This window comes from Rhynchophorus ferrugineus, unplaced genomic scaffold (genome assembly GCF_030347505.1).
Source record: "Rhynchophorus ferrugineus isolate W39M unplaced genomic scaffold, kcgeb_rfMv2 rfM11, whole genome shotgun sequence".
NCBI lineage: Eukaryota > Metazoa > Arthropoda > Insecta > Coleoptera > Curculionidae > Rhynchophorus > Rhynchophorus ferrugineus.
This window is the reverse complement of record NW_027472590.1, coordinates 8,248,157-8,265,599: the sequence shown is the minus strand read 5'-3', so window position 1 is coordinate 8,265,599 and position 17,443 is coordinate 8,248,157. Positions and strand designations below refer to the sequence as shown.

Below are 17,443 nucleotides of genomic sequence, written 5' to 3'. Positions count from 1 at the left end.
ACCTCTCTTTTCTGCAGTTTTGCACTTCCTGCAAAATATTAATGACCTACAAAATTACGCTAAGACCCTAATATAATAAAGAAAAATATCATTCGGGGATTGGGGGCGATGGAGGTCGTTTTTGGGAAAGGATTTAGTGGTTTCGCGTTAATATGTTTTATTATTTGTATTTAATTCTTGATATTTATGTAAATTAACTTTACTTTCTAGTATGTTAAAATAATATGTATATTATTAAGTTATTTGTATTTGTCCTTAATATTTTAAATCAAAAATTTTCAATTTTGTAAGTTGATTGTAATTCTTTGGACCATTTTGATGATATATAGAAAATCATTAAAATATCTGATACTATAGCACGTAGAGTTTCTATTATATATTAAAATATTGACCAAAACAAAATAAATCACCCCACAAACATCAACAAACAAATCTTCACATAGTGGCATTTTTCGAAAAGCACCGGTACATTTTATCGTTTTTTTTCTCCGGTTCCGTCCATAATTAAACACCAAACACTCTTAATTATCGTTGTTATAATCTGCCTCCGCGGGCGCTGCTTCAAATCTGTTGTCATCGTGGCCATTAAAAAAGTTTCCTGTCCGAAAACGTCTTGAACATAAAGTTAAACGACCCTACTTTTTATGATAAGCTCGTTATTCTTTTATCGATACGATTTATTAAAATTCCAATTAATTTGAAATTGCGATGGGCAAAATTATTTGACAAAAGGAAGCTTCTTCCACCAGCTTCATTCGTATAAATTAACAATCAGCTAGTTACGTAAGCATATCAGCAAAAGTCGAAGTACATATCAATGAATATTTCATTTATTTAAAAGCTTGATTTTTGTATTTTTTTGAGAAATGTTACGACGACTGTTTTTTTGTCAGAGGGGTGTTGGCTACTGAAAAAAAAACCGAAATATCGTTTTCGATATTTTTTCAAAAAGCGAGTGACCAACTTTCGGAATCACCCCAGAAGACATCCGGTCTTACCCAGCCTGGTTACTGACGTCATTTTCCTTGTCGGATATTACACTCCTGCTTAGGACAATCACAAATTTTAAACATTCACAAACATAAATTTACGATCGTGTCCCAGCAGGTTTCGAATCCGCAGCTATCGCAACAGTAGGAAGACCGTCCTATTGCCTTTACCACTGCGCTACCAAGACGGCTCTTAAAGAATAGTGATAAATAATTTTTGATAAATCGTTAAAACTAAGTACCCATTTTAAAGGTTTATTAAAAATTGTATTTAATTTATTCTGTAAAAATATCGATATATTTTTCGGAAAATATCGATATATCGATATTTTTTCTGCATCCCTAATCTACACCATGAATTTCAGTGGTTGGAAAATGGTTTACTCCATAATCACTGAAGGTTGTTTTATCCATGAAATGATATTGAACGATCGGAGAATAAAAGTACGTGAGATAACTGATGCTGTAGTAGATAGGTATCTCAACTGAATGCATCACATTTTACATGATGATTTGGTTTGGTTTTGAATGTTTGCTAATGGAGAGATTCCGTAATAAATATAGTGAATTTCAGTAACGATTATTGGAGAATAGTATTCAGAGCTTTCGGACAGATTTCTTGTTAATTTCAGGAAAGAATGGCCGTATTTGGCAAAGAAAAAGGAGTTGTTACATGAAGACAATGGGCGAATGTACAATTACGTAGTAACCATGGCAACAATTAATAAATCGGGCTACAAATTGCTAGCCCATACAGCTTATTCTCCAGACTTAGATTACTGGGATTATTTCCTGTTTTCAAACGTGAGAAATGGATAGGTCATATGAGATTAAGGTCGAATGAAGAGAAATATATGCCTATTTTGAGGAAATTGAGCAAACCAATTATCTATTTGAAGGAATTTTAAAAAATCTCATAACATATTGACCGAAAATTACAACAGGCAAGTGAAAATATAAATAATTGGACACAACCTTGGAAAATAAAAATTAATTAAAGTAAATCTGTACCTGTGCAGTTCACCTATAAACAGACCGTACAAGCACCAATAACATCAAATAACATTATCATTCCATAAAGCAGCAACGCTAAATATCTTGGAATGAATCGCGATGCAAAACTTCGCTGGAAGGAACATATACAGAAGAAAAGAAAAGAACTGGAATTGCAATATAGGAAAATGTACTGGCTAATTGGAAGAAAATCAAAATTGCTATTATATAAGCAAATACTAAAACCTATATGGACATACTGAGTTCAGTTATGGGGATGTTCTGCAAAAAGTAACATAAATCAAATACACATTTTTCAGAACAAAGTCCTGAGAGGTATTGTGGGTACACCCAAATACTATAGGACTGATTACCTACATCGAGACCTTCAGATACCCACAGTCAGTCAAGAAATCAAGAGAATTGCAAGGGAGCATGAGGAAAGACTCCATTCTCATACGAATATTGAAATACTGCAACTATTGGATACCACCAGAGCCGGACACAGACTCAAAAGAATCAAACCATCTGATATTGTGTAGTGTTGTGTAGTGAGGTGCATATAATAAAAAATACAGCAGTAACATGTATAAACATTATTTCACCGGATACTGAGATACGGCCAATGGGTCCTCCTAGTTATGTACCTAGATTTAAGTAATTATAAAGACAATATGTAGGTTAGACGGAGACGACTAGTAACAATATATTAATTAAATAATAAAAAAAATAACATAGTGAAAACGATTCTTCCATAATTCCAAACTACCTTCGTCATCAATATTGTTACCTTCCAAGCTTTCTACTCCAATATATATCATCAAGGAGTCTGTGACATAAAAAACACTAATTTTTCTACTGATTTAATGATGGATTCGTGACTTTGAACCAACGTACCACGACAAACACGTCTCCGTGATAATTTTAGGTCTATTAAACCGTTCTTTTTAACGGCTGTTGACGCAGCGGTGCCCCTATCTTGTGATTCGATTTGAAAGGATGTACGCTTCTGATGATTTGAATTAAAGAAATATAAATTTGTCGGAATTGTGCTCACAATGCAAATATCAATTCTAATACTATTTGGATGTACGTAAACACAAAACGTTATGTTTTGATAAGAGAAACGTGAAAATATGTTGATATCAATAGATAAATTATGCACTAAAATAACGAGAACTAACTGATGAGAACTTGTGAATGGATGGACATACTCAACGAGATCTTATTCAACCATTACCATATCAATATTATATATATATACAAACATATATTAAATTATATACCAATTTACATATATGAATAGGAAGTCGATTTGTTACACAATTAGCCCAATTGTCATTACATATTTCTTATGACAGTTATGGTTTACATGATATATAGAACATCACTTCAATTTTTATTTGTTTAAATTTGTTAGGGGTCTCATAAACTTCTTCCTCTTGTATAGGCAAATTTATATATATATATATATATATATATATATATATATATATATATATATATATATATATAGAAAATCATTAAAATATGTGACACTATGGCACGTAGAGTGTCTTATGAGAGTTGTGGTTAGGAACATAGAGTAATATATAGAGTGTCAACTTAATACAAATAATTTCAGAATTGTTTTGCGTGGTCTCAGCAAGAACAAAATATCTTATACAATATCAAAAAGCTGAAATATAAGTATATAATGAATATATATAATGTATATAAATAATAAATAATGAAATATAAATATATAAATAAATAATAATTAAATGTGAATATAAAAATGGATCAATCTAACTGAAAACATAATATATTTCATGGTAAATATAATCAAAATTGTCTATAGCTCTTTTTCCATATTTCATATTTCTTTAGTGCTATCAATTCAAATAAGATGTATTAGAGTTTCTATATTTTTGTTCCCTCGTACTGAAAATAGAACAGCACAGCTGAAACTCTGTGTCTGTTAAAATTTTACTTACTCGTTCAACACAAAATGTATTGACACAAGCTATAATTATTACTACAATGTTATTGTGAAAATTAAGGAACAGATAATTAAAACAGTTCAATCAATATATGTCAGAATGGAGAAAACATACCAAGAAACAATACTTAACAACAAAAAATTAAAATGTATGATATTTATCAAATTTATTGCTTTGCTCTCATTATGGTAAAATCGAGGAGTTTAAAAGACAGATTAAGTATTTATTTTTGAGAATATGATAAAACAGCCATGATAATTAATCTCTTGTCTATAAAATCAAGCTCATCATGTTTTTTAACTTCCTTTTTCCGAAAATTTCTGCCGAATTGTGGAAAAAGCTACATATTCTCTTTGTGCTATATCACTGTTAGGGGTATCATAACATTCTTCCTCTTGTATAGGCAAATTAAGAGAAATTATTCCATCCAGCTTTTCTTTAAACAGTGGCCAGTTTGGTCTATTGTTTCTCATATCTCAGGAGTCTTCATTTGAGATATGTTATGAAAATCCAGGATTTGAATCAATAATTATAATAATAATTTAGGAAGTTTGAAAGTGGGCCTCTGAAATGTTGAAATACTAAAAGAGTCGAATAGATCAAATAAGCTCTTTTATAAGTGTACAAACGATTCGGTTGTCACAAGTGCTATATGACTGAAAGTTTTGTGGTGAACACTTCAGATATATCTACATCCAAAGCTGCTGGATGAAGTAGCTAGCCCAGTTTAAGAAATAGTGAATTGGGATATTTTATATGTAACTATAATAACTATATGCCTTCAGAAACAAAGGGGACTAAAGATTTGTTTTTATTTATTTCCTTCACTTATTTATGTGCCACTTGTAAAAATTGTTTGTTAATTGATGGGAGACAATTATACGAAATGAAGAAGTAGTAGAAAATCTATGTTAAATATTAGTGAGGCATTGAATCTCGCAAATTGAAATTGAAATATATGTTCTAATTTGTATATTTTAAGAAAATTATAATGTTTCGAACAAAAATATGCCTTTAAAATGATTGAGCACGGCTGTTGAAGAGATAAAAATTGGTCTTATTCAATGCAATGGGTTGCTGTTTATATTTTGATTCGAATAATAAAAATACAGTAATTTCTCGTATAAACGAAAATTCCTTTACTTTTCCTACATATTTTTTCAAATTCGTTATTGCATTGTTGCAGACTAACCTATAATTTGTCTTTACAATCACTTAAATCTAGGTATATATTTAAGAGGGCTCATTGATCCTACATTGGTGAAAAAAATCTTATGTATTAAAATTGCTCTTCTTTTGCTCTCTAGTTTTGAGTATATGTCCTATTCTGGTGTCATCTAAAAGTTGTATTGCTATGATATTGATATTAGAATGGGGTATCTCGTTATGTTTCACTGCGATTCTCTTAATTATCTGAGTGGCAGCCATATGGTATCTGGGTACATCTACAATACTTCTCAGGTCTTTGTTCTGGAGAATTTGTATTGAATTTATATTGATTTTTGGCGGAACATTCTCATAATTGAATGTTTTGCATTAAGACAAATTCCAAAAAACCTGTTTGTGGCTAAATGGCATGATAGAGTTATTTATTGTCACTGATGCATGTACGATCTGATTGTAGGTGAACTGCACATGCACAAATTTACTTTTGTTACTTCTTATTTCCCAGGCTTTCTGATTTATAATTTTTTAAATTGAGACCTGCCTGTTGTAACTTTCATAAGGCTTTTTCACTATTGTTTCCGACAGCAAGAATCGCAGTATTATCAGCAAATATCATGATATTTTCCAATCGTGGTACATCACATGTGTAGGGTAGCTAAAGCATTACCACGAAACATTTCCTCGTGCTATAACTGCTTTAGCTTCTTTTATTGTGGAGTAGGCTTTCTCTTGTTTGACTCTAAACATTCTGGCTGTAATGTAAAATTTTAATGGTTCAATGTGTAGTTTCGGTAACACTTTCTGCGGCTTATGAACAAGGTCGTTATGCCATGTCTTATCGAAGGTTTTAGCGTCCGTATCTGAAAATATAGCTGAACATACCTTTTTACCGTTTTCATTTTATTTTTTGCTTTTTATTTTGTTTTTTATTTGTTATTTTTTATTTTATTGTTTTAGACGTGGTTAATTGTTGAATGCTTACAGTACTGCATAAACTCAAACTGGTGTGTAAATCCCCATATAATCAGTTTTATTCTTTTCAACAGGAGATTTTGCAATGCCTTAGATATTATTTGATAGCAGTGAGATAGATTTCCTTTGGCAACAGCGACTATATATCTAGGAAGACTCACGGCCCTTACTCCGTCTTGCGTCTTGCAACATTCTGGTTGAAGAAGGTTATGGTTATAAAAGTCAGACCTTTTATTCTCAAAAACATAAATAGAATCCATTGCAAATCAATGAGAATCAAAGCAGATATTGTCAGCCCATCGAATTCTGTTCAGTGAACATTTTATGACTTAATGCAGATAATGTATGCATAGTAGTTGATGAAAAAAAATCGATATTTGTTCACGGAATTGTTGTTTCATCAGACATCGGTGTAATAAAACGAAAATCAAAAGACATATAGCAGTGAGATAGATTTCCTTTGGCAACATCGACTATATATCTAGGGAGACACACGGCCCTTATTCCGTCTTGCGTCTTGCAACATTCTGGTTGAAGAAGGTTATGGTTATAAAGGCCAAACCTTCTATTCTCAAAAACATAAATAGAATCCATTGCAAATCAATGAGAATCAAAGCAGATATTGTCGGCCCGTCGAATTCTGTTCAGTGAATATTTTATGAGTTAATGCAGATAATGTATGCGTAGTAGTTGATGAAAAAGAATCGATATTTGTTCACGAAATTGTTGTTTCATCAGACATCGGTGTAATAAAACGAAAATCAAAAGACATATAGCAGTGAGATAGATTTCCTTTGGCAACAGCGACTATTTATCTAGGAAGACACACGGCCCTTACTCTGTCTTCCGCCTTGCAACATTCTGGTTGAAGAAGGTTATAGTTATAAAGGCCAAACCTTCTATTCTCAAAAACATAAATTGAATCCATTACAAATCAATGAGAATCAAAGCAGATATTGTCGGCCCGTCGAATTCTGTTCGGTGAACATTTTATGACTTAATGCAGATAATGTATGCGTAGTAGTTGATGAAAAAAAATCTATATTTGTTCACGAAATTGGTATTTCATCAGACATCGGTGTAATAAAACGAAAATAAAAAGACATATAGCAGTGAGATAGATTTCCTTTGGCAACATCGACTATATATCTAGGGAGACACACGGCCCTTATTCCGTCTTGCGTCTTGCAACATTCAGGTTGAAGAAGGTTATGGTTATAAAGGCCAAACCTTCTATTCTCAAAAACATAAATAGAATCCATTGCAAATCAATGAGAATCAAAGCAGATATTGTCGGCCCGTCGAATTCTGTTCAGTGAACATTTTATGACTTAATGCAGATAACGTATGCGTAGTAGTTGATGAAAAAGAATCGATATTTGTTCACGAAATTGTTGTTTCATCAGACATCGGTGTAATAAAACGAAAATCAAAAGACATATAGCAGTGAGATAGATTTCCTTTGGCAACATCGACTATATATCTAGGGAGACACACGGCCCTTATTCCGTCTTGCGTCTTGCAACATTCAGGTTGAAAAAGGTTATAGTTATAAAGGCCAAACCTTCTATTCTCAAAAACATAAATAGAATCCATTGCAAATCAATGAGAATCAAAGCAGATATTGTCGGCCCGTCGAATTCTGTTCAGTGAACATTTTATGACTTAATGCAGATAGTGTATGCGTAGTAGTTGATGAAAAAAAACCGATATTTGTTCACGAAATTGGTATTTCATCAGACATCGGCGTAATAAAACGGAAATAAAACGGACATAAACCCGACACGCGGACGTACGAAGAAGGCAGATAAAAATAGAAGAAAAAAGAGGTTTCCAATGTAAATGGAGGACGGGACGGTGACGTCGCAGGCGTCTAAACAAAAGACCTCCCGTCCAATATCCCGTGCCCGTAACTCGGCAAACTCCATACATGGTTTCCGTTTTAAATCGGGCGTGGGCTGCCTCTTAACACCTCACGGCGAGACTGAGTGGATTCCGTTGTGGTTTTCGGCTGGTCCCCGTCGAGCCGAACAAGAAGAAACGCGGCCGACCGACATTCTTTTAGGCTGCTGCTTCCCGTGAAATAAATTAATGTCGAACAAACGGAATAACGAATATCCATCCCGCGACTGTGCGAGTCCTTAACTAGGTTAAGGACTTACGACCCTCTATTCGGGAGTCTGAATTTGAGTTACATCTCAACTAAAATATGAAAACATCTTCTGGCATATATTATTTTCTATTAGTATCAGTATACAGGTAGTTCTACCAAGAAATTGTAGATTATAAGAAAGAGATTATTTCCCGAGAAGCATTCGAATTCTTTCCTTCTTTATTAACATATCATTACTAGTCGCTGCCAACTTACAATTTACATTGGCTTAAAACTAGGTACTTATCTAGGAAGACTCATTGGTCCTTACTTGGTTTCTAATCAAATTAAGTTGGTAGAACTTTTCAATGTTTTTACCATTTTGAATTTGAGCTACGTTGCGTTAATTCATTAACTCATAATTTTGATAAAAGTGCCTTGAGAGTTTGGTATGGCTTTTCTAAACTAACGCCTTTAGTTATCTATGGTTTTATTGCTCCAGGCCGTTCTTTGTCATTGACATCAAAATCAGAGCTTTTATGTTTTATATGTTTATATTTATAAAATTATTTAATTAGTTTCAGGAACATATGTCTTCAAATCAAACTACAAAACTCATAAATGTTGAAATAAAAAATCTGGTATTTGGGAGTTCCATGATTTGCATCTATCTACTTTGATAGACTCTAAAACGCAAAATGGAAAAATGGAAAAAATGGAAAATTGTTCTTTTATAGTAGGAAATATAAAAACTGCTGAATTACCATCACCAATAGATATCGCATTTCAAACTACATGCAAATACCTATAATACATCTAAGCAAATTTAGATACTTTATGATATTATTTTGCAAACAGGAAATATTTTAAAAAATAATAACATACATTCCTAAATTTTATCTAAAAGATCATTAAAACTGCAAGAAAACCTTCAAAATTAACTCGCATTCCATATCTGCATCAATGTCTCAATTAATTACGAATAAATAAAAATTTAAGAAACACTAACGAAAATCTAAATAATCATAACAATTTAACATGAAAATTATTTGATTTTAACCAGTCATACAGTGTTGAAATCGCCGAAAATTAATTGGTAATATATCAACTGCATTCTCCTACTGCCCGGTAGCTACAATACTATTTGTTGTCTCATTGTCGCTTATAGAATCACCCAATAAACTAGTGATGTATTCCATTATATCCCACTAATGCCGGAGTAATTTGAATGTTTAATGTCAGTTAAACAACCCTACGCATCTCGTGGCTACTCAGTGGCGTACCTTCGTGAATAAATCAACGAACCAGACGATTAATTTTTCATCGTCTCCGAAGGCTTTGATCTTCATTTGCGTCCTATTATTACATGTTCTAAATTACAGTGGTACTCGTCCATATTTTATTGAATAACGAGCACCGTAAATCGTAATAGGTTCCCGAACAAAAATAGAAATAGTCTAGGAATAACAACAATCAGAAATGGATGAAATTATCCATTATAATGACTTCCTTTTGATGCTAATAATATGGATATAACGATAAGTTAACAAAAAGCTAAAACTAGAGACCTGTAAACTTAGTCTTTATATATTTTTAACAATATATGGAAATATTTTGTCTTAAATATCTTCAGAACTACTACACCAAATTGGATAATTCTCTTTTGTTGTGTTCATTATTGTCAAAATAATGTTTCTAGAAGAGAAAAAAAAATACGGAAAACTTTTTACATTTATATATCATAATATGTGAAGAGTTACACAGAAGACACTTGAGAAAACATTGACAAATTGATGTTTTTTTTTAAATTAGTTTAAAAGAAAATAGTGAGCAAAATATAAGGAAGAGATTTACAAGTGTAGTTCGGAATAAACAATTAAAACAAGCTTATTCAAAATGTCATCATACTCACAATGAAGAACCTAGAGAAGGTGCCAGAATATATACCCTTTAGAGACATCAGTTATTCATCATTATAGGCAAAATTATTTTGAACTACATACATAGAAAAGTTACTGGCTATTCAAATAATAAAAGTGTAAAAGTGTAAGTGTAGGAAATCGTTGACAGTGTATTTGGTGTCGTTATTTAAAATGCAAGGACAAACAGATAGAAATGAAAACTCCTATTATTATGGAGAAGTACCATGAATCATTCAATTATCTCCTTCGCCGGAATCTGCTCCCAAAACCTATTCTATGTAGCTTTCGTAAATATAATCTAGGTTTTCTAATGTAATATTTTATTACTTACGTCCATCCAAACAGGAATCATCATATTAAATGCAAGCAGTACGTTCAAATTTTAAATTTACCTTTACTACTGTTCATATTTTACAACCTAGGTTCCAAAATCAACAAGTTCATCCAGTTTTCATCACTACTAAAGAAACGCTTCAAAAACCACGCATCGATCTTCTTGTTGTAGGTGTCTTTGACAGAATTGTCGAGATATTTGATAAGCCCATCATCAACACTTTCAACATCTTCTTCAATTCATTAACATTTTCAGTTCTTGGGTGACTTGAACTTATACACTCTAAGTGTCTAGACACTTATCTGGTACATTACTGCGAGCTTTGTTTCCTAAATTATGATTAACTGACAAAATTAACAATTTTACATGCGTTAAAAATGCCAGTAACTTTTTCCTAGACCTGATAATTTCCCTTTTAGACGTATTCATATGACGAATATATGAAAATTTCAAGTATATATCAAAAATAACAAAATATTACGTTGGGTAAAAAAATCAAATGTCCATTCAAGAAAATGTAACACTACAACAGACGGCTGTCTGAATCTTTCTCAGGAACATTTCTTTTTCTTAACACTTCTTATTATCTTAGACCTGTTTTATATTTTGTTGGAAAATTTGATATTTAATGTGAAACAAAATCGACTGAAAATTATTTTTTTAAGAAGAATTGAGCAATGAATATTTCAGAGATACATTTGAGAGAAAATATATTTCAGTTGTTACCATAACAATTGATATATAATGTAAAAGATAAATATTACATTGTAATTTTAAAGCGCATATTATGTAAATAGAGAAGTGTTAAGCAATTCATCTCCATCTCATGTCCAAGCTAAAATTTACACCGAAAAGAAACCAATGAGAAAGTAACAACGTCATATAATAAAACGTCAATAATTCGAAATGGAATATTCGTGCACAACAAGATAAATATGGGTGTATAATTTGAGTTACTTCCTGCTCTGTACCTTAATCTACTGTAGACAACCAAAAGGGACAGGTCAAATAATTAAAAGGAAATGATTTCGATTCAATAACAGGAAAGGTGTTATCTTCCATTTCGACAACACAGGTTGAGAAGTTTTGATTCACCCGTCGTATACCCCGAGCACCATATGGCAGCATAGATAATCTCATGCTATATAAAACCAGTTAAATTTTAGATAATCAAAATGTCTGTTTTATGTAATAAACACATAAGTAAACTAACATAAAGTTTTAAATTAATTTTTCATCAGTTTTGCAACCGAAAATAACCAAAATCTACGCTGTAAACCGAGTAATCAATCTAATGGATAGAGCAGTATTTATCTCAATATCAACATCTGCCTGCGTAAATGAAAGGCACACATACTTTCATTGAAAATATTAACAAAACAAGTTGGGATTTCCATTACATTTTAAAAGCTCCGATACGCCGAAGTTCATTTAAGTTGAATCGAAATATATAACTGCAAATAAAACCATTGTTATAATTTTAACCAAACGAAAATATATACTAGCTGTTGCTGTAGCGATATTTTTAATAATGAACAAATGTAAACCGATTTTCTAGTGGAAAATAACGTATATCGTTTGGAGTTTATTGATTTCGGGTATATATAAACATTAGTATTTGTTTATTACTTAAAATGATTAACTTGTTTAGGCTAACATAGAAGAAAATGTCTAAAATATAGTTAGCAACATAAGGAGTGAAATTCATTTTTAATATCACTATTATTACTAATTTTTTTACAAATGTTAATATAACATTAAATAAAAATATATAACTGCAAATATAACCATTGTTATAGTTTCACTACACGAAAATAAAATTTGCTTGAGACGTAAGCATTTTTTTTTAATAACCAACAAAGTAAATAACTTTTAGTGTATCATCATTTTGAACTTGTCGATTGCAGTGAGCTTTTGTCTTGTCATTTAAAGGTTCATCACATGTAGATGATTGACTTTATTTCGAGTTCTTCCAATTTAAAAATCAGAAACAGATGTTGGGGATCATTTTTCGCAGATGTCAGCTCGGAGTCAACTTATTACATGTTTACTTTCTTCTCTATTACAAAGAGGATGGCTAATTTGTGTTGAGTTGTATGGCTATATCGTTACTCTGGCTCTATTTTTATTTAAATAGTTGCAAAATGCACCATTAAAGGCTTCTGATATTAACTTCTATGTTTGAAATACTACTAACTAAAATAATGATAATCCATAATACTTATAGTGTGAACATATTTTCAAGTATAAACTTTATATAGTAAAATTAACAGTAACATTTTTAAGTAAAATAGAAAAAATATTGTTACCATATCATAATAGAATGGAATAGAATTACTTATCGAATAACATTCAAGTTTAGATCTTGAATAATTAAACCTCTACAGATTATTATAACTCCTTTAGTAAAACACTGTTAATTATTTATGATATTTTAATTTAATTAATGTTTTCGATTTAAAAACAAACTTTCACAATATTTCTACAATATTTCTTACGTAATTTTAAATATATATTATGAATTGAAAATGAGCCAAAATCCATTTTTTAAATTAAGATTTTTAAATTTATAATTATACAATTAACTTAAACATTTTCCTCATATTATGAATAATTTTTTACTAACTTTAAGAAAATGATTAAGATAAGTAAAAAGTTATTAGCTCTAGTTTTTGTGATAAACTTTTTTTTTTCGTTTTTAAGGAAATAAAGTTATGGCTGTTATTTTTTAATAATATTTAACTTTTATATTGTTAAAAAATCAAAAATAGCTTGGATGTTTGCTCTTCTCTGCATATAAGAGTCGAATTATCTTTCTGTGGAGAAATAGTACTTTATTTCTGTGGAATATTGATTCATTATTTTAAAATAAAATTTTTTGCATAATCTACAACAAAAATACCATAAAATTATGTTAGAGCAATAATGTATAATATAGTTAACAGATGTGACAATATATAAAAACGATTATCCCATAAACAGAAAATATGTAATATGAGAAATATAAAAATGGTACTATATAAAAAACCGTAAAACCTGAGCTAATGGTTACTTGTTATGGTGATTTTCTTTTTATTATTTTCCGAATAACCCAATCAAGTTACAATCATGTTATATATTACTAAGTAGCTTGCCAAGAAAGGAATATACGCTGATTTTTCCATAGATGTCGAACTTCCAATATTTGTGCATTCTGACAAATATTCCTTCTTAAATTGGTAAATAAAATTGATCCCATAACGTAAACGTAATCCATCACATAATTAAAAATGATCGCAAAATAACTACTAGAGCTTTTTTAAGTAAAGTATACGCTTTATTTATTATTGAACGGAAATATTTTTTAACAAAAATCGAGTGAGTAATCGAAATATTACCTATTATTGCCATAAAACAGTCAAAACTATTTTACTATTTATCATTCACAATTTTAATCCTTTTACACTATTGCATTAACAATCTTGAAAAATAACGTTCCAAAATACTGCTATATTAATCAATACATAGTGTAAAACAAAGTCGGCTTTTCTATCCCTATGTGCGCTTAAATCTTTAAAACTACGCAACGGATTTTGATGCGGTTTTTTTCAATAGATAGAGTGATTCAAGAGGAAGGTTTATATGTATAATACATGCATAATATACTAAGGCAACATTGCTAATTTTAGAGGTTTCTAACGTGATGTCGTAAATTAACCTATTTTTTTAGGCTTATTTTGCAATTAGCAAAAACGCTGCCTAACCCTACGAGTTAGATCAAATTAATGTACTACAGTATTGTACACCATAAAAAGGTCTACAAAAAAGTCCGCGATGGTATATGTTTATCTTTTAGGGACAACCCACATTAACCATTTTTATTGTTTACTTTTTACGTGAGAAAATGGCTTATTTACGAAGCTATTTTAAGCAATACGGCATTAATCCTTATCGAATTAAGTACCTTAAATACAGTGTGCAATTAATATAGATCAATATGGTTCCTTACAGCATGTAAATTAAACAAATATTTTTGGAGATATATTACAAATTTAAAATTTGCGTCTAAAAATGTGTAATGTAATAAAAATTGTATGAATTTAGATATTCCAAAGATAGCAGGAAATCTTCATAGTAAGTATAGGGGAAGAGGAATTGTTTTACTCCAAATTTAATGCGTGCAGGCCAAGGGCAGTAATGAATGAACCAAAAATACTGGATCGATTTTAATCATGTTTTCATTGAGTGACATAGGCATATATATTTTATGCCCCTGCAAAGTCGGAGCGGGCCGCTATGTTTTTATATACAACGTTCATATTTTTTCTATAGTGTATTTAATTTAGTATCAGCATTGCACCCGTGCGAAGCCGGGGCGGGTCGCTAGTATGAAATATATTGGGTATATTTACAAGCAAACTACGAAAAAAATCATAAAATTTATAATATTACATATTACATATAAATCTGTGTAACCATAAATTGGGTACATTTTTATTAATGTCGCGGCTAGGACGACAGAGCTAGAACGTTAAATATCAGTTGAATGAAACTAGTAGAACCAAAAATAGTAACTAAAAGTACACGACTGTGTACAGTAATAAAATCAGTGGAACCGAAAATAGCGACTTTAACAGCCACTAGTAAAAAGTATTAAAATCAGTCCAGCAAATAATAGCGACTTAAAGAGTCTATAGTGAAAAGCAGTCAATTACTAAACAGTCGATAGTCGATCTCAGTCGAAAGTTCCCAACGCTAAGAATAACACATTTTTAAGGCTTTATCGGTGATTAAATTTTAATAACTTCGAAATTCAACAGTACTACCAAACACCATCAAACGACGATAATAACCACAAATATCAACACGTCCTCGACCTAACAATAAATCAAACACTGTTCACGGCAAACTAACCGATACACTCGACCGCGATAAGTCTCGGAACGAACACGGCGTCCCACCGCCCTCCGGACGAACCGCCACTGGCGCCAAATCTAACCATCCCTTATCCCCAACCCCTATATCGCCGCCAAATATGGATCTTTCGATTGAAGAGGGTTTTTGGGGGGACCCCGGGACCGTGTCGTTACGACGTCGGGTCCGAGAGAGCCTTCGGGTGCCTTCAGTCGCTTTCGCGAGCTTGCACGCGGCGAGTTGTTGTTGCTGCCTGCGCCCGCCGCCTATCGACGGGGTCTCTCCGTACAGTTCCGACGTTATTCTGGCCGATCTGTGCCGGGTTAATCAGGGATTTCCTGGACATATGTGAACCGAATAAATTATATCTGTGACTTGTTTTTATTATTTTGCCGTTGTGCATCGTGGTGCGGCTGGATTATTGGTGAAGCGACGAAGTTTGGTGGGTAAATCAGTGATATTTTGGCGTTTTCGCGATTTTTTTTTGCACCAGAAAGGATATAGTGATTGGTTTTCTTCGCATTTTATGTTGTTGTTGTTGTTGTTTTGTATCTAATGCGTGTTTTTGTGATTATATTGTAATAGTATAATTGTTTCAAAGAGTTTATGGCCTATATTTATGTCAAAACAATGACGGGAAGCACCATGAAAGATTAATTTAATACGATATGCCACGTTAATAGTTATTTAACAATAATCAACACTTAATTTGTTGCGGATTGGTTATTTAAAGAATGTCTGTGTCAAGCTCTTGGTGGTTTGTTACGTAATTTATTTATTTTCCTTAAAAATATATTGACAGCGTTTTATTTACAATATTATGTATTAATAATGAAGTGTTTGTTATAAATATTTATGTTAAATAATTACAGGTAACGCTGTGATGGATTTAATAATTATTTATTCTTTTTCAAGGACCGTTTGATAGTTTTTGTGGTCTGTCCTATTAAATGAAAGTCAAATATTTTTAAATAATTTCGTTTTGGTTTATTTTGTTCTATCTATTCCTGGTCTTATTACTGTTACTATCGTTTCATGTGTAGGTTGCATTGTTCTTCTAGTTTTCTTTGGGGAAATAGATTATTGGTGTATGGACCGAAATTTGGTGGATAAATCAGTTATGTCTTTACGTTTTCGCAATTTTTCTTGCACCCGAAAGGATATAGTGATTGGTTTTCTTCGCATTTTGTGTTATTGTTGTCGTTTTCTATTTAATATGTGTTTTTGTGATTATATTGTAATAGAATAATTGTGTCAAAAAGTTTATGGCCAATATTCATGTCAAAACAATCACAGGAAGCACCACGAAGGATTGATTTATTACGATATGCCATGTTAATAGTTATTTAACAATAACCAACACTTCATTTATTCCGGATTTGTTTTTTAAGGAATGTCTGTGTCAAGTTCTTGGTGATTTGTTATGTAATTTATTTATTTTTCTTCCTATATTGACAGCGTTTTATTTACGATATTATGTATTAGTAACGAAGCGTTTATTACAAATATTTATTTCAAATAATTACAGGTAACGCTGTGATGGATTACTTAAGGAAAAATTCGTATATTGTTCCTCTTTTTATCTGTTTATCTTAATTTTCATTTTTTTGTCATCCTCTTTTTGAATCTAATTTTAACAGTTGTGGTTGTACTAATACACTTTCAAAAAGATACATTAATTATGCTATTTTCTTTACATGACCTGTTACTGTTGTTAGTTTTGATAAATATTTGTATTAGTTTCGGATCTTTTTCTGTTCTATTTTCATTAGGTATGATATAAACTATTTATGCAAATTAATAATCCATATATTTGGATGCGTATGTTAAAATAATTATAGAAAAAGTCGCTGTAAATTAACGTGTTACTATATTTCATGTTTAGTTGTCATTTATTGCTATCCTACAACTGTTTTATTCCAAATCAGTTTAGTTTTGAATTCAAATATATAATGAATGATGTTGAAAAGAGCTTCTTAATTATATACAATATTCTGTTTTTAATATGTACTTTTACTCATTCTTGTTGTAGTTTTTCAAGGGTCACAATGCTGACACCCACATAAACGAAGTATTATTAGTACTACTAATAGCTAGTA

General features: G+C 31.3%; 1 protein-coding gene across 9 annotated transcripts in view; it reads left to right on the top strand.

Annotated features, from left to right (window-relative positions):
• Ten-m (teneurin transmembrane protein Ten-m) overlaps positions 1-17,443 on the top strand; it is a 579,656-nt gene that overhangs the window by 87,300 nt on the left and 474,913 nt on the right. For 4 of the 9 annotated variants that reach the window (XM_076417517.1, XM_076417514.1, XM_076417516.1 and 1 more), the window contains exon 1: positions 15,648-15,786. The exons of 2 other annotated variants lie outside the window; for them this stretch is intronic. The gene's annotated coding sequence lies outside the window, so the exon portion shown is untranslated. Of the gene's footprint in view, positions 1-15,554; positions 15,787-17,443 lie in introns of those variants that run through there. 3 more of the 9 variants (XM_076417518.1, XM_076417512.1, XM_076417521.1) reach the window with 2 other exon arrangements.